This window comes from Hyla sarda, chromosome 3 (genome assembly GCF_029499605.1).
Source record: "Hyla sarda isolate aHylSar1 chromosome 3, aHylSar1.hap1, whole genome shotgun sequence".
Lineage (NCBI taxonomy): Eukaryota > Metazoa > Chordata > Amphibia > Anura > Hylidae > Hyla > Hyla sarda.
The window spans coordinates 131,706,091-131,722,189 of record NC_079191.1 but is presented as its reverse complement, the minus strand read 5'-3'; the positions used below and the strand labels follow the sequence as shown (position 1 = coordinate 131,722,189).

Sequence of the window (16,099 nt, the reverse complement as noted above, 5' to 3'; positions counted from 1 at the left end):
ACTATGTAATCAAGACAGCCCTGGGTCTATTAAACACCTGCATAGTATGTTAGCTGGACACTTCCGACTGGTGACAAGGGGATTTTTTAGGGTCCTCACTGCTGTTATTAAGCCCCCTCCATGGTGTACAGCTACAGGTGAAACTCAAAAAAAATTAGAATATTGTGCAAAAGTTCATTTATATCAGTTATGCAACTCGTCTGCAGAAGGAAGCATGAAGTGCTCCAAAATCTCCTGGTAGATGGATGCTTTGACCCTATATATATAATATATGGGGATTTGGGGTTTTCATGAGCTGTAAGCCATAATCATCACAATTATGACAAATCCCGCCTTGAACTATCTTGCTTTGCATGTAATGAGTCTCTCTCATATATTAGTTTTAAGTTGCATTACTGAAATAAATGAACTTTTGCACAATATTCAAATTTTTCAATATTCGACTGTATGTCTCTTTCTCTCCATTTGAGGGGGTGGGGCCAGAGCTGGAATGCTTGCCAGTAGTAATAATACCTGGACTTTCTTTCCTTTTAGTTTTCTAGCCAATCACCTACTATTCTATGCTTTGATGTTATGATATAGTGCAGGACAAAGTATACTGGAATAAACAGACTGGCACTGTGTTGGAGGATGATATATACTGTTCACTACTATAGATGACGTGTGTGGAATAGGGAGAAATCAGTTAACCTCTTCAGGACGCCGGGCGTATGCATATGCCCTGCATCCCGAGTCCTTAAGGACGTGGGGCGTATGCATATGCCTGTGGGAATTCCGTTCCCCGCCGCTAGCCGGTTGGGGACCGGACCGGGATGCCTGCTGAAATCATTCAGCAGGCATCCTGGCACATCACCGAGGAAGGTCCTGAGCCCCCCCCCCCCCCCCATGTCGGTGATCGCAGAAAATCGCATGTCAATTCAGACATGCGATTTTCTGCTATTCCGGGCTGATCGGGTCTCTGGTGACCCGATCACCCAGAAAATAGGGATGATCGGACCTGTCAGTGACAGCCCCGATCATCCTGAGGGATAGGAGCGAGGTCGCAGTGCAGCGATCTCCTGATTCTGACCAATGGCAGAACTGATTCTGACCAATGGCAGCGCATGACAGTGGGTTGCCATGGCAACCCCTGTTCTGCCCACCCCTGGATGTCGGGCAGAATGGGGGGAGAATATGGATGCCGGTACCTGGCCAGATGATAGCGTGGAGACCTCTGATCGTCGCTGGAGACTACGGTGGGGGGGGGGGGGGGGGGGGGAGGAAGGGGGCAGTAAGCGATATTTACTGCTGCCCTTCCTAGTGGGTGCCAAACTGCAACTTCCAGCATGCCAAGACAGCCAAAGGCTGTCTGGGCATGCTGGGAGTTGTAGTTTTGCAACATCTGGAGGGTCACAGTTTGGAGACCACTGTTACAGTGGTGCCCAAACGGTAGCCCTCCAGATGTTTCCAAACTACAACTCTCAGCATGCATAGACTGCCCAGGCATGCTGGGAGTTGTAGTTCTGTAACATTTGTCCCTTCAGATTTAGCAATTTTCATGACATTTTTGAAAATTGCTGCTCTACTTTGAAGCCCTCTAATTTTTTCAAAAAGTAAAAATATGTCCATTTTATGATGCCAACATAAAGTGGACATATAAAAATAAAATTTATTTGGAATATCAATTTTCTTTACAAGCAAAGAGCTTCAAAGTTAGAAAAATTGAAAATTTTCATGAAATTTGGGGATTTTTCACCAAAAAAGGATGCAAGTAACGATGAAAATTTACCACCAAAATAAAGTAGAATATGTCACGAAAAAACTTTCTCAGAATCAGAATATTCTGTAAAAGCATTTTAGAGTTATTAATGCATATAGCGACGGTGGTCAGAATTGCGAAAAAGGGCTCAGTCCCTAAGGTGAAAAAGGACTGCGTCCTTAATAATGCTAGTAAGTTAGTTAGTAAGGTGGTACATGAGCAGGAAAAAAAACAGTGATGAAGGGGTTACATCACAAAAGCAGCCCTGGTCTAAGCAGTGAACTGCTACTGATGACAACAGGCTAAAGGGTAGGGGGAAAGGGAATGTGGGAAAATAACAACACAGTTTTGAGGGAGAAACACAAGGTTTTTAGCTGTAGAAACATACTCTTAGAAGAATACAAGTGGCAATGAGGCCAGTTTGGTTTACACAGTGGCATCCAAATTAGAGCCCTGCAAAGGCAGTAAGTTTTACTTACTAAATTGGACAGCTGACTTAGTGTTCACATCATATATATATACATTTTTGTGAAGTACAGTATGTTGGTTTAAAAAGAGAATCTTGATTTTCATTTAATCAAAGACATTATCCATGTCTAAAAAAAAAAAAAGCCGACAAATATAGCAACAAATTTCTTTGCTCATAATGGAGAGATGTGCCATATGGCTTTTGCTTAATAGACACAAAATGCCTCTAAACTTTTGTCACCAGGCCTCCCATTTAATTATTACAAACATAAGCTAATTATTACTGTGACAAGAGGAGCAAATCAAATTTGCTAAAGTGCTGGTAAAATTATTATGAACATAACTTTCAATCTAACACACAGCTGCAAATGAAAAGAATACACATACAAATTGCTCAATTGTAATGGTCAATGTAATTGCAGCTTAATCAAGATGCTTATAGCATACCTATTATTTATATAAATGGAGTCTAAAAATGGAAAACATTTTCTTTTCTAGTACAGAACATGAAAAAGTTGTAATTGACAAGTTAACTTGATATGAGAATCAAGGAGTCAGAAATAGAAAATGCACTTCTAACCAACAACAGGGACATTTTCTAATAAGTAACACAATGATGCTGGGAAGGTGCCATACTGTCTCAGAAAAAAATAACTAATTTCTTTAGTCTTTATCAATATCATTTTATGGTTGATCAGACCTTTTGATCGTTTTTTTTAATCCATTTTTTTCTTGGATATAAATTGATAGAATTTTTTTAATCTTTTTTTATTCCAATTTTTTTCCTGGAATATTCCCTGATCAGTAATTCTGGTGATTGATATTGTTTTTTGTTTACAGCATTGGCCATGTTAGATCAGTTTCTGTTCGATTTTGTTTAAAGGGTACCTGTCACCAAATAAAACTTTTAATATAGTGTAATTAGCAGACACTTTCCCATTCACTTTCTTTTAAAATTATCAACATAAATATTTTTGAAATGTAATAGAAAAATCGATCACTAGGTGGCAAAGAGCCTCACTGAAAGAAGCACAGAGCTTGAGGTCTTCTATTCATCACAGCACTGCAACAATGTGAGGGCGGAAGTGGTCCCCCACTGGGCTTCAGTGATGGCATGCCTGCTGGGAAACGCCCAATTTCTTCTGCTGGGAGATTGCACTATGTGAGAAAGAAGAATGGTAAGATATAGAGCTTTTTAAAGCTCTGAAATTTTTTTTTTAAGGGTGGGAGGGTGTTAGGATTAGTTAGGTAACATAGCCTGAGTTAGTTTAGATAAGCTTATTTGGTGACAGGTACTCTTTAATAGTTTGGACAAGGCAATACCAATTATGTTTGTTTTTAAGGAGTTTAGCCTTTTTGTTACTTGAATAATGGGTAAAGGTGAGCTGTAATAACCGCACTCCCCTTTCCCCTTGTCACTGCTGTTTCAGTGGCTCCTATTCTGAGTGCTCTCTGCTTTTTTCTGCTTTTGATGATGTGCTGACACTGCAGGAACTGCCTGTTTAGCCATTCACTGGTGGCCCACTTCAGTCATTGATGAGATGAGTGGGCATCCCCTGCCCAGTCAGCATGTCATCAAAAGTAGGAGAAAGCAGAGAGCAGTTGGAAGGGAGCTGTTGGAATGGTAGTGGTGGGGAAATTTTGGCAGGTGAGTATGATTTTTTTTTTGCCCCACCCATTTTGAAGGTTCCCTTCAGCAGCAGTAAAAATAAGCCCATGCCTAGATAGGCATCAGTATTCTGGGCATACCTTTTGAATGTCCACAGTCCTTTTCAGTATAAAATATACATTTTCTTTTTAACTCTTAAGGACCAAGCCCATTTTGACCTTAAGGACCAGGTCAATTTTATTTTTGCCTTTTCGTTTTTTCCTCCCCGCCTTCTAAAAATCGTAACTCTTATATTTTCATCCACAGACTAGTATGAGGGCTTGTTTTTTGCGCGACCAGTTGTCCTTTGTAATGACAACATTTTGGAAGGTTTTGTTTTTACGCCGTACAATTTACGGTAAAAATGACATGTGTTCTTTATTTTGTGGGTCAATATGATTAAAATCATACCTATGATTACATACTTTTCTATTATTGTGCTTAAAAAAAAACGCTAACTTTTTAACCAAATTAGTACGTTAAAAATCCCTCTATTTTGACAACCTATAACTTTTTATTTTTTCCGTATAAGCGGCAGTATGAGTGCTCATTTTTTGTGCCATGATCTGTACTTTTTATTGATAACACACTTGTATATATAAAACTATTTTTTGAAAATAAATTAAAAAAAATATAAAATGTGACAAAAAAGCAGCAATTTTGGCCGGTCACGCCGTTCACTGTACGGGATAATTAACATTATATTTTAATAGTTCAGACATTTACGCGTGTGGCGATACCAAATATGTTTATTAATTTTTTTTTACACTTTTTGGGGATAAAATGGGAAAAAGGGCCATTTTAAATTTTTATTGGGTGAGGGGAATTTTTCAAATTTTTGTTACTTTTGTAAAACTTTTTTTACTTCTTTTTTTTTTACACTTTAATAGTCCCCATAGGGGACTATTCATAGCAATCAGTTGATTGCTAACACTGTTCAGTGCTATGCATAGGGCATAGCATTGATCAGTGTTATTGGCTATCTTCTGCTCTGGTCTACTCGATCTCAGACCAGAGCAGAAGAATCCGGGAAGGCAGCGGAGGCAGGTGAGGGGACCTCTGTCCACCATGTTAACTGATCTGATTCTCCGGGCTGTGCCGCGGGCGATCAGATCAGCATATGATGTAGCCGCGCTTCGCAGATGCCATGATCTGTATTGATCACGGCATGTGAGGGGTTAATGGCAGACATCGATGTGACCGCGGATGTCGGCCATTACCGGCTGCACATGACCCGATCATCGCTCCGATGCTCGCGGTCATGTACAGGACGTAAATGTACGTCCTGGTGCGCTAAGTACCGCCGCACCAGGACATACATTTACGTCTGTGGCCGTTAAGGGGTTAATATGTAAATATGTTCCAAGTGCCCAGGTTTTTTTTCCCCAGCACAATAGGAGCCCAGAATTAGCCAGTCCATTTCCTCTTAATCACTAGCTCCAAGCTCACTTGACAGAGGCAGTGAATAAGAGAAGAGGGGCTGGCTAACCATGGGTTCTTGCTGGAGAACACCCCCCTGGGCACTTGAGCCTAATTAACATATTACCAAAAAAGCTTGTATCACAATGCTGGAAAGGTATGCCTGGATTCCTGAGAACTCTATTTGGCCATGGGATTTTTTTTTACCCTGTTTAACTGCTGACAAGTACGCTTTAACACTTGTACAAAACACTGGTAGTAGCTGACTGCTCTCACATGTACCCTCTAATACCCACCAGTAATCTCATGTCAGCAATATCTCAGTTATAGCCACTTATCTAAAGCATTCCAATATAATAACTTGGCTATTAAGTGTATAAATCTAATAATATAAAAAAACAAAACAAATGGTCACTGACATAAAAAGTGGAGTTAAGTCTCTTATGTAGTTTAGCAGGAGGGAAGAAATTGCAAGTACAGTGGTTGAGGGACCGTGCAATGTAAAGTATAGGACAGTGGTCTACAACCTGCGGACCTCCAGATGTTGCAAAACTACAACACCCAGCATGCCCGGACAGCCGTTGGCTGTCCGGGCATGCTGGGTGTTGTAGTTTTGCAACATCTGGAGGTCTGCAGGTTGTAGACCACTGGTATTGGAGGTTATACTCACATGTCCCCACCACTCTGGACCGTCACCGCTCGTCACCGCTGCCCAGGATGTCACCGTCCATCGCTGTCGTCGCGTCCCCGATGCTCCGGCAAGGCCTCTGCTTCCTCGGCATCCGCTCTCTCCGTCGCCGCCATCACATCGCTACGCACGCCGCTCCTATTGGATGACGGGGCGGCGTGCGCAGCGACGTGATGACGTCGATGGAGGGTGCCGACGATGCAGAGGATCCTGAAGAGGACACGCCGGAGCCCCAAGGACAGGTAAGTGATCGTCAGCGGACCACACGGGGCACCGTAAACGGCTATCCGGTGGCAGTTGAAGCAGTCAGCGCTGCCGGATAGCCGTTTATGCGATGGCCCCGACATACAAAAGCATCGTATGTTGATGCTGCCTTCACCATGCAATGGCCTCTGAGTGGTCATCGTATGTTGAAATGATCGTATGTCGGGGCCATCGTAGGACGAGGGGTCACTGTACTGTACCAGCATAACATGAATGCACCGGATCAAGCATTTATAAGACATGGTAAAAATAATGATAAAGCGAACGTCACTCCCTTTTCCTCCTCTCGGCCATCACCAGAAACTCATTATTTCCTACTGGCAGGTGGGGCACTGTAGTAGTGACTGCCCATACTGAGAAGAATCTAAACATAAAGTGCCCATACTGAATGAGAAACCTATAGAGCATCCTGCTGCAATGTTAATTCAGAAGAAATGAACAAGTAAATAGTTGCTGTTACATATCACAACCCAAAAGAAGATTTTCAGTTTTGGGTGGAATTTTCCCTAATATGAGAAAGCAGTTTATTACTATAATTTCCCCAGTCAGATCAATATAATATGTTCTTTTATAAATGAATTCTACGTCTGTCTCATATCTAACAATTTCTATGGTGCAGCTCCATCTATTTTACCCTGACAGCATACTGAGCAAATTTGTAACCTTAACATTTATCAACGCTTCTAAAATGTCGCGGCGAGAAGATTCTCTTTAAAACAGAAATCTCTATAAAGACAGTTTTCATCCCCGCCATGTGCGCTTATTGTTATTGAAGGTGAACAGTTGTATCTCCCCTGAGTCCTCCATAGGCTAACATTGTGAAAGTCAAAAAAGCACATTATCCCCATGAAATTTAAGAGCTACTTAGTGTACAATCCACACGAAGCAATACGTAGACATATTAAAGAAGAATTATCCTCTCGGATTGAGGAAAATTAATTTACTGACACATTTGAAAGTGTCAGCTGGATAATGGTAGAAGAGGAGGGAGGGTTAATAACACAGATTTATTTCTGACCTCCATGAATTCCCTACTGCATTTTTCTAATGCGCTAAACTGTGAGTTGTGATTTTAGGTTGAAAATATGCCTACAGCTGAATACAGTATAATGGATATTCATTGGCTGAATTTTCTATCTATTGTTATGTTCTACTGGAAATTCTAATGGTTTCAAGTTGCTGGAAAGAAAATAACGTTATTGTCAAAGATTGAGAAAGAGATCCTGCAGAATAGGAGAAAAAAGATTGAATTAAAGGAGTACTCCGCTTCTCAGCGTTTTGGAACAAACTGTTCCGAACGCTGGAGCCGGCGTCGGGAGCTCGTGACGTCATAGCCCTGCCCCCTATGATGTCATGTCCCGCCCCCTCAATGCAAGTCTATGGAATGACAGCTGTCACGCCCCCTCCCATAGGCTTGCATTGAGGGGGGTGGAGCGTGACGTCACACGGGGCAGACCCTTGACACCCCCTTCCCGCAGGCTGCCAGGGCCCTGTACAGGAGATCGCGGGGGCACCAGTGGTCGGATCCCCCGTGATCTGAAACTTATCCCCTATCCTTAGGATAGGGGATATGTTTTTCACCACTGGACTACTCCTTTAAAGAGTAGCTCCCACCATCCTTTTTTTGTTTTTTTTTGGTTTCTGTCCTTGCCTATTGCCCATCTATCCCTAATCCCCTCCCTGCCTTTAAATTTTTTTTTTACTATATTAAAAATGCCTTTTTATCTGCCTGGTAGTGTGCTCACTACCAGGCAGACTTCCCCAGCAGTTCGACGTCACTGATGCCAGGCAGACTTCCCCAGCAGTGCGACGTCACTGATGCCTGCTGGGGCCGACACTTCCGCCCTTAGTTCACCTATACAGGGTGCCTCCAGCTGTTTCACCACTACAACTCCCAGCTTGTCCAGACATCTACTGGCTGTCAGGGCATGCTGGGAGTTGTAGTGGTGAAACAACTGGAGGCACCCTGTGTTGAAAGCAATAACTTTGTTAGCGCCGTGGCGCTGCCCCCAACCCCGCTCTCTCCCCCCCCCTCTGTAGAAATCAATAGTTTTGTATGGGAGGCGGCGCTATCCCGAACCCCGCTCCCCCACTCTGTTGAAATCAATAGTTTTGTAAGGGCCATGGCGCTACCCCGAACCCCGCTCTCTCCCCCCCTGTTGAAATCAATAGTTTTGTTTGGGCCGCGGCGCTCCCCCGAACCCCGCTCCCCCCACTCTGTTGAAATCCATAGTTGCCGTGGCGCTACCCCGAACCCCGCTCCCCCCCAACCATACCCAAGTGCAGAGCAGCAGCAGCGGCGCGTATATGCCAGGAGGCGGGGCCGAAGTGTTAAGCCAAGCAGCCAATGCACTCTCAGCGCTCGCTCCCGCCTGTCGGATTGACAGGCAGGGAGTGAGCTCAGGCTGAATGAATTAGAACCGATTTCCCGGCCAGCATTGGTCTGAATTCAAGCGTGACGTCACGCCAGGCTGCAGCCGGCCACTAGGAGGGAGACCCCTAGTGGCCGGTTTTCAACATTAAAATAAACTATTTTAATGAAAAAAAAATTAATAGATTTATATTAGAGATATGTTGCAGTACATAAGTACTACAACATATCAAAAAAGTTTGGTGACAGTAGCCATTTAACACTGAGTGATTCCATACTTTTTTCTTCTATTTGCTCTGGGAAGAACATATGCCATTAATTAAAATAAAATATTTAGCTTTCACGTGTTTGAGGTATTTTTTTATGAAACCAGAGTATTTAACTATTTAACATGCGTGATTTATGTATTTGCTATGAAGAAAATCAAAAAACGGTTTAACATTCTCTGTGTGGGTATTGTATAACTTTTGCCTGGGGTCGTGGGTGGTCTTTTCATTAAATAATGTAAAGTAGAGTTGCTTATATGAGTCTGTTAGCTCTTTGTAAGTATTGGAGCCATGGATTGATGTAAATCATTTTGAAAATGAAAAGAATTTCCATAGTATTGTTGGTTATTGCGGCTTCTTTATGTCCAGAGCATAAAAGTTCATCTGCGTTACACATTATGTTTTCTGAACCAAAGCCTCATTTGATGCTGTACATTGCAGTGTACATGCCAACCCAGTCCAATTTATAAAGCAGTATGACATGAGCATCCATTGCACAATTGCTGGCTTAATACCCATTAGATGCTCAGGACAGATATAGATGGCATTTGGTCCAAGAACTGCATCTGGCCTGTTACTGATCAGGGGAATTCAATATGCTGAACTCATAACTTTGCATATTATTCACATTTGATGCTGTCACTATTCAGAAATCAGCATTTAACTCTATGTAAGCCATCTAGATAACATTCTACTTGCATTCTATTATAAGGTGGGATTGTATCTAACAAGGGATCAGACATCTGCATTAACAGTGCCTTGCAAAAGTATTCACCCCCTTGACTTTTTTCATGTTTTGGTACATTACAGCCTTAAATTCAATGTTTTGTTAATCTGAATTTTATGTGATAGATCAGAACACAATAGTCTGAGTAGGTGAAGTGAAATGAGAAAAATATATAAATAAAACTATTGTTTAGAAATAGAAAACAGAAATGTGTGTATGTATTCACCCCTTTTGTTAGGAAGCATATAAATAGCTCAGGTGCAACCAATTACCTTCAGAAGTCACATAATTCGTGAAATGATGTCCACCTGTGTGCAATCTAAGTGTCACATGATCTGTCATTACATATACACACCTTTTTTTGAAAGACCCCAGAGGCTGCAACACCTAAGCAAGAGGCATCAGTAACCAAACACTGTCACAAAGACCAAGGAACCAAAATTCACGGAACGGACAAGGAGGGCATTAATCAGAGAGGCAGCACAGAGACCTAAGGTTACCATGGAGGAGCTGCAGAGTTCCACAGTAGAGACTGGAGTATCTGTATATAGAACGACAATAAGCCGTACGCTCCATAAAGTTGGGCTTTATGGCAGAGTGGCCAGAAGAAAGCCATTACTTTCAGCTAAAAACAAAAAGGCACGTTGTGAGCTTGCGATAAGGCAAATGGAAGACTCCCAAAATGTATGGAGGAAGGTGCTCTGGTCTGATGAGGCTTTAATTGAACTTTTCGGACATCAAAGAAAACACTAAATCTGGCGCAACCCAACACATCACCCAAAGAACACCATCCCTCCCAGTGAAACATCATGCTGTGGGGATGTTTTTCAGCAGCTGGGACTGGGAAACTGGTCAGAGTTGAGGGAAAGATGGATGGTGCTAAATACAGGGATATTCTTGAGCAAAACCTTCCAGCAGGACAATGACCCCAAACATACTGCTAAAGCAACACTTGAGTAGTTTAAGGAGAAACATGTAAATGTGTTGGAATGGCCTAGTTAAAGCCCAGATCTCAATCCAATTGAAAATCTGTGGTCAGACTTAAAGATTGCTGTTCACAAGCGCAAACCATCCAACTGGAAGGAGCTGGAGCAATCTTGCAAGGGGGAATGGGCAAAAATCCCAGTGATGGTAAGATGTGGCAAGCTCATAAAGACTTAATGAGCTGTGATTGCCGCAAAAGGTGGCTCTACAAAGTATTGACTTTAGGGGGGGGAAATGTTATGCACATTGACCTTTTCTGTTATTTTGTCCTATTTGTTGTTTGCTTCACAATAAAAAAATAAATAAAATAAAATAAAATCTTCAAAGTTGTGGGTATGTTCTGTAAATTAAATGACCAAAATCCTCAAACAATCCATGTTAATTCCAGGTTGTGAGGCACAAAAATACGAAAAAAGTCAAGGGGATGAATACTTTTGCAAGGCACTCTATTATTGCACTGTGTTAGAGCAGTAAGAGACTGTGATTGGGCAGTGAGGCTCTCTCTATAAATTACTTATTTTCTAAATATGCTGTAAATTCTCTAGAAGTAAAAGACATATGGAGAGGTTACGGGTAATGGAGCACAGATGATTCTTCTGAACTAATAATTCCCATATCTATTTTTTTTTCTGGGTGTCCAACATTTAGTCTTCAGTTAATTACTAGAGTTATAATAATGTGAAAAAAAAATGATATTTAAATGAACCGATACCAATCACGTCATATAGTTTAATACTGTAACATTCGATAAACTCACCAAAACTGTCTGTTAAGTGATAACCATGGGTTGCTGCACCTGTTCACTTCTGCACCTAAAACTAAACAGGTTTCCCTACAAAACAAGCAATGTAGCAAATATGCCTCAAAGCTATATCGTGCAATGCCATATTGCCAAAACAGCATATAAAATTGAAATAAATATACTACATAGTCATCCATAGAACTTTCTATATTTCTACATAATAAAATACCTATGCCAATCAGGCATAACATTGAAACCACCTGCTCCACATGGGCACTACTGAACCCTTTGTTGGACCACTTTGTTAAATATTTACCACTGCATATAGGAACACCCTACTGGACTTGCTGTTCTGGAAATGCCTTGACCCAGTTTTCAAGCCATCACAAATCGGTCCTTGTCAAAGTTGCCTAGGTTCTTACATTTCGTTTTCCTCCTTCCAACACATCACCTTCAAGAACTTGCTGTTCACTTGCCTTATATATCACACCCTTTGACAGGTGCCAGTGTAATGAGATAATGTTATTCATTTCACCTGTCAGCGGTTTTAGTGTTAAAGATGATTGCTTTATAACTTCATGTACCATTAAAAAGTCAATATACCTTAACACAGCACCATTAAAGAAATATAGTACTACAGAACCCAACATATACAGTGTAATCAGTGTATACCTCTATATAACTATGCCGCCATCTTCTCATTAGCACGATTTACTCTGCATACTTCCCCTTACAGGATACTTAACAAAAATATCCATGGGTCAGAGGTGCATACAAATAATTCATTATCAAATATAACATTTTTTAGCAAAATCTTTGCTCTATTAATATGCCACCCTGCATATTGTCCCAATCAGAAAAAAAAATATGGGGGAATTTACTAAGACGGACCTGTGTGTCACATGCCGGTCTTGAAGAGTTTATCCAGAATTAGAAAAACGTAGCATGTTTATGCTACCATGATGGCAATGCTCCATATCTCACCCCACGAGCCAATATTTTTATAAAATTTTGTATATTCATGTATATTTGTATATAATGCACATCCTGTAAAACGTTTGCCATTTTGACGTAAACGTGACTCCAATATAAGACATGTCGTAATTTTCCTGTTGAAAATTTTCAATTAAAGTAATTTAATTCAGTTTAAGTAAAATCAATTCAAAATATGGTATGCTTAAGTAAAAGGGATTCAAAAACGTAACACTGTAATACTATTAATAAGAACACGTCTGGTTACGGACAGGGTGGAAACAAATTAACATGCCATGCTCACACACCAGCAGATTGCAAGGGCAGCATTGTGTATATTTCCGTCTGCTATATTGTTGAAAGGAGATTTGAGAAAATGCACAGGGCAGATGGCACACAGCACATATATACACAGCAAGAATGTGAATGCCAGTGCCTACAGAGTGCCTCCACATATATGCTGTTTAATTCACTACTTTTTGATAGTTTTTGCCTTTTTATGTCTGAATTTAATCCCTGAACTCAATACAATTTACACTTACAATGAAGACCCATTAACAACAGGCTTTCATTATAACTTCTCCCGGAAAGACTGTCTACAGTGAATGGAAAGAAATAATGAAAATGAATTAAATCAATGTTTGGGTTATTTTAATGGCAAAGTGTGTAACTCCAGATTGTACAACCTGGATAGATCAATCTCCCTTTCAAATAACTTAAACCACCTCACCACAGTGTCTAGTAACAATATCCTTGTCTTGACTAGCAAAACTAGCAAAAAAAAAAAAAAAAAACATCTTTAAATGGGCAGATGTCTCTCCAAAAGAGATGGTTGTGAGATTGGTAGATTTCTCATGCTCTGAAACAACGTGGGCTGGCTTTTCCATAAGACACCAGAGGGATGTGTCTAAAAAACACCCTAAAATCCATAAAATCACATTGTCTGATTTTTAAAGAATTTATTTGCAAATTATGGTGGAAAATAAGTATTTGGTGACCTACAAACAAGCAAGATTTCTGGCTCTCACAGACCTGTAACTTCTTCTTTAAGAGTCTCCTCTGTCCTCCAATCGTTACCTGTATTAATGGCACCTGTTTGAACTTGTTATCAGTATAAAAGACACCTGTCCACAACCTCAAACAGTCACACTCCAAACTCCACTATGGCCAAGACCAAAGAGCTGTCAAAGGACACCAGAAACAAAATTGCAGGCCTGCACCAGGCTGGGAAGACTGAATATGCAATAGACAAGCAGCTTGATGTGAAGAAATCAACTGTGGGAGCAATTATTAGAAAATGGAAGACATACAAGACCACTGATAATCTCCCTCAATCTGGGGCTCCACGCAAGATCTCACCTTGTGGTGTCAAAATGATCACAAGAATGGTGAGAAAAAATCCAAGAACCACATGGGGGGGGACCTAGTAAATGACCTGCAGAGAACTGGGACCAAAGTATCAAAGGCTACCATCAGTAATACACTACGCCGCCAGGGACTCAAATCAAGAAGTGTCAGACGTGTCCCCTGCTTAAGACAGTACATGTCCGGCCCATCTGCAGTTTGCTAGAAAGCATTTGGATGATCCAGAAGAGGACTAGGAGAATGTCATATCGTCAGATGAAAACAAAGTAGAACTTTTTGTCATGTGTGGAGAAGAAAGAATGCTGAGTTACATCCAAAGAACACCATACCTACTTTGAAGCATGGGGGTGGAAACATCATGCTTTGGGGCTGTTTTTCTGCTAAGGGATAGTGTTGCTCGCGAATATTCGCAATTCGAATATTATTCGCGAATATCGCATATTCGCGAATTCGCGAATTTCGCGAATATAGCGTTATATATTCGTAATTACGAATATTCGTTTTTTTCTTTTTTTTTTTTTCTTCACAGTACACATCACAGTGATCACCCCTCTCTGCTTCCAGCTTGTGTGATGTAAAGAAGGCTGTAATACTACTGTGTGAGACTGGCGCACGAAAATTCGCATATGCGAAAATTAGCATATGCAAATTTTCGCATATGCAAATCTTCGCATATCCCAATTTTGTATATGCTAATTTTCACATATGTTAATTTTCGGATACACGAATGTTCGCATATGCGAAAATAAAACGAAAATATAACGAATATGCGAATATTCGCGAATATATGAGGAATATTCGTCCATATATTCGCGAATATTCGCGAATTCGAATATGGCCTATGCCGCTCAACACTACTAAGGGACCAGGATGACTGATCCATGTAAAGGAAAGAATGAATGGGGCCATGTATCGTGGGATTTTGAGTGAAAACCTCCTTCCATCAGCAAGGTCATTGAAGATTAAACGGGCTGGGTCTTTCAGCATGACAATGATCCCAAACACACTGCACGGGCAACGAAGGAGTGGCTTCTTAAGAAGCATTTCAAGATCCTGGAGTTGCCTAGCCAGTCTCCAGATCTCAACCCCATAGAAAACCTATAAAGGGAGTTGAAAGTCCATGTTGCCCAGCAAGAGCCCCAAAACATCACTGCTCTAGAGGTGATGTGAATGGAGGAATGGGTCAAAATACCAGCAACAGTGTGTGAAAACCTTGTGAAGACGTACAGAAAACGTTTGACCTCTGTCATTGCTAACAAAGGGGATATAATAACAAAGTATTGAGATGAACTTTTGTTATTGACCAAATACGTATTTTCCCCCATCAATTACAAATAAATTATTTAAAAATCAGACAATGTGATTTTATGAATTGTTTTTCTCATTTTCAGTTGAGGTATACCTATGATGAAAATCAAAGGCCTCTCTCATCTTTTTAAGTGGGAGAACTTGCACAATTGGTGCAAATAATTGTAAATAAAAATGTATATACAAATCTGGTTTTGACATACCCTGTTTTTTTTATAAGCTTCTAAACTCCCAGTTTGCTCATGATCTACACCAAAAGATGGTTTTCCTATTCTTTGGAATAGTGCATTGAAAGACTCATGGCAACAATAAATGATTGTCTCCAGTTTATAACTAGGGATGACTTTGAAGGTGTGACCAGGATAATAAGGGGTTTAGCACCGAATAAATCTAAAATAAAATATTATGTAAAGTGCTTCTCCCTTCCATGAATAAAGGTTCTCGAGGCAGGTGGGATTATTGGGGATATTAACAGGGGGTTAGTTATCCACCTTTTCTGTACTGGTGCACGTTTACATGTGGAAAATTTGGGTGTAAACTTTTCGAATATGTGAAATTTAGATTCAAGATGTCGACTTATTTGACTAAACTCACAGTATAATTTGCTGTCTTATACGGTGGGGCGGGAAGTGGATGTTTTGGCTGATGTACCATAGAATATTCTAGGCAGTGTTTTATCAAAGCATATGTCAGATCCATTTTGCTATTGCTCTTTAGTTGACACATTAGTTTTAGTTCTAAAAGAAAACTATATATTTCTCTTGACAGGTAATGTGAAGAGTATCAGTAATAAAAGAGGGAAGAGAAACAGCTGGAGCGAGCTTAATTATGCAAAGTCAGTCGCGTTGTTAACTTAAACCTTCTGTATGCCTCTATAAACTCAGAATATGCCTAAGGAAATTATAGGAAAATTAAAATGTAAATGTGTATACATGCAATGTGTCATTATGATTTAATGCCTATTGTTTATGTAAAATATTGTATGAATGCAATTTTTACAATATGAATCAGAATATCTTTTGCGTATTTATTACGTATTTCTCCTGTGTTAGTCATAGAAACGATAGACAACAGATAGAGATGATAACAACAGATACAAATGATAACAGATAGATATATAGATAGATAGAAAGAAATGA

At 40.5% G+C, this 16,099-nt stretch overlaps 1 protein-coding gene and 1 long non-coding RNA gene across 2 annotated transcripts in view; one reads left to right on the top strand and one right to left on the bottom strand.

Annotated features, from left to right (window-relative positions):
* LOC130361722 (uncharacterized) overlaps nucleotides 1-15,877 on the top strand; it is a 44,511-nt gene extending 28,634 nt beyond the window's left edge. Inside the window, exon 3 of the long non-coding RNA XR_008891126.1 lies at nucleotides 15,729-15,877. This is a non-coding gene — a long non-coding RNA (uncharacterized LOC130361722). The remainder of the gene's footprint in view (nucleotides 1-15,728) is intronic.
* The window catches only part of SCHIP1 (schwannomin interacting protein 1), a 526,606-nt gene that overhangs the window by 222,806 nt on the left and 287,701 nt on the right, over nucleotides 1-16,099 (bottom strand). The window lies entirely within an intron of this gene.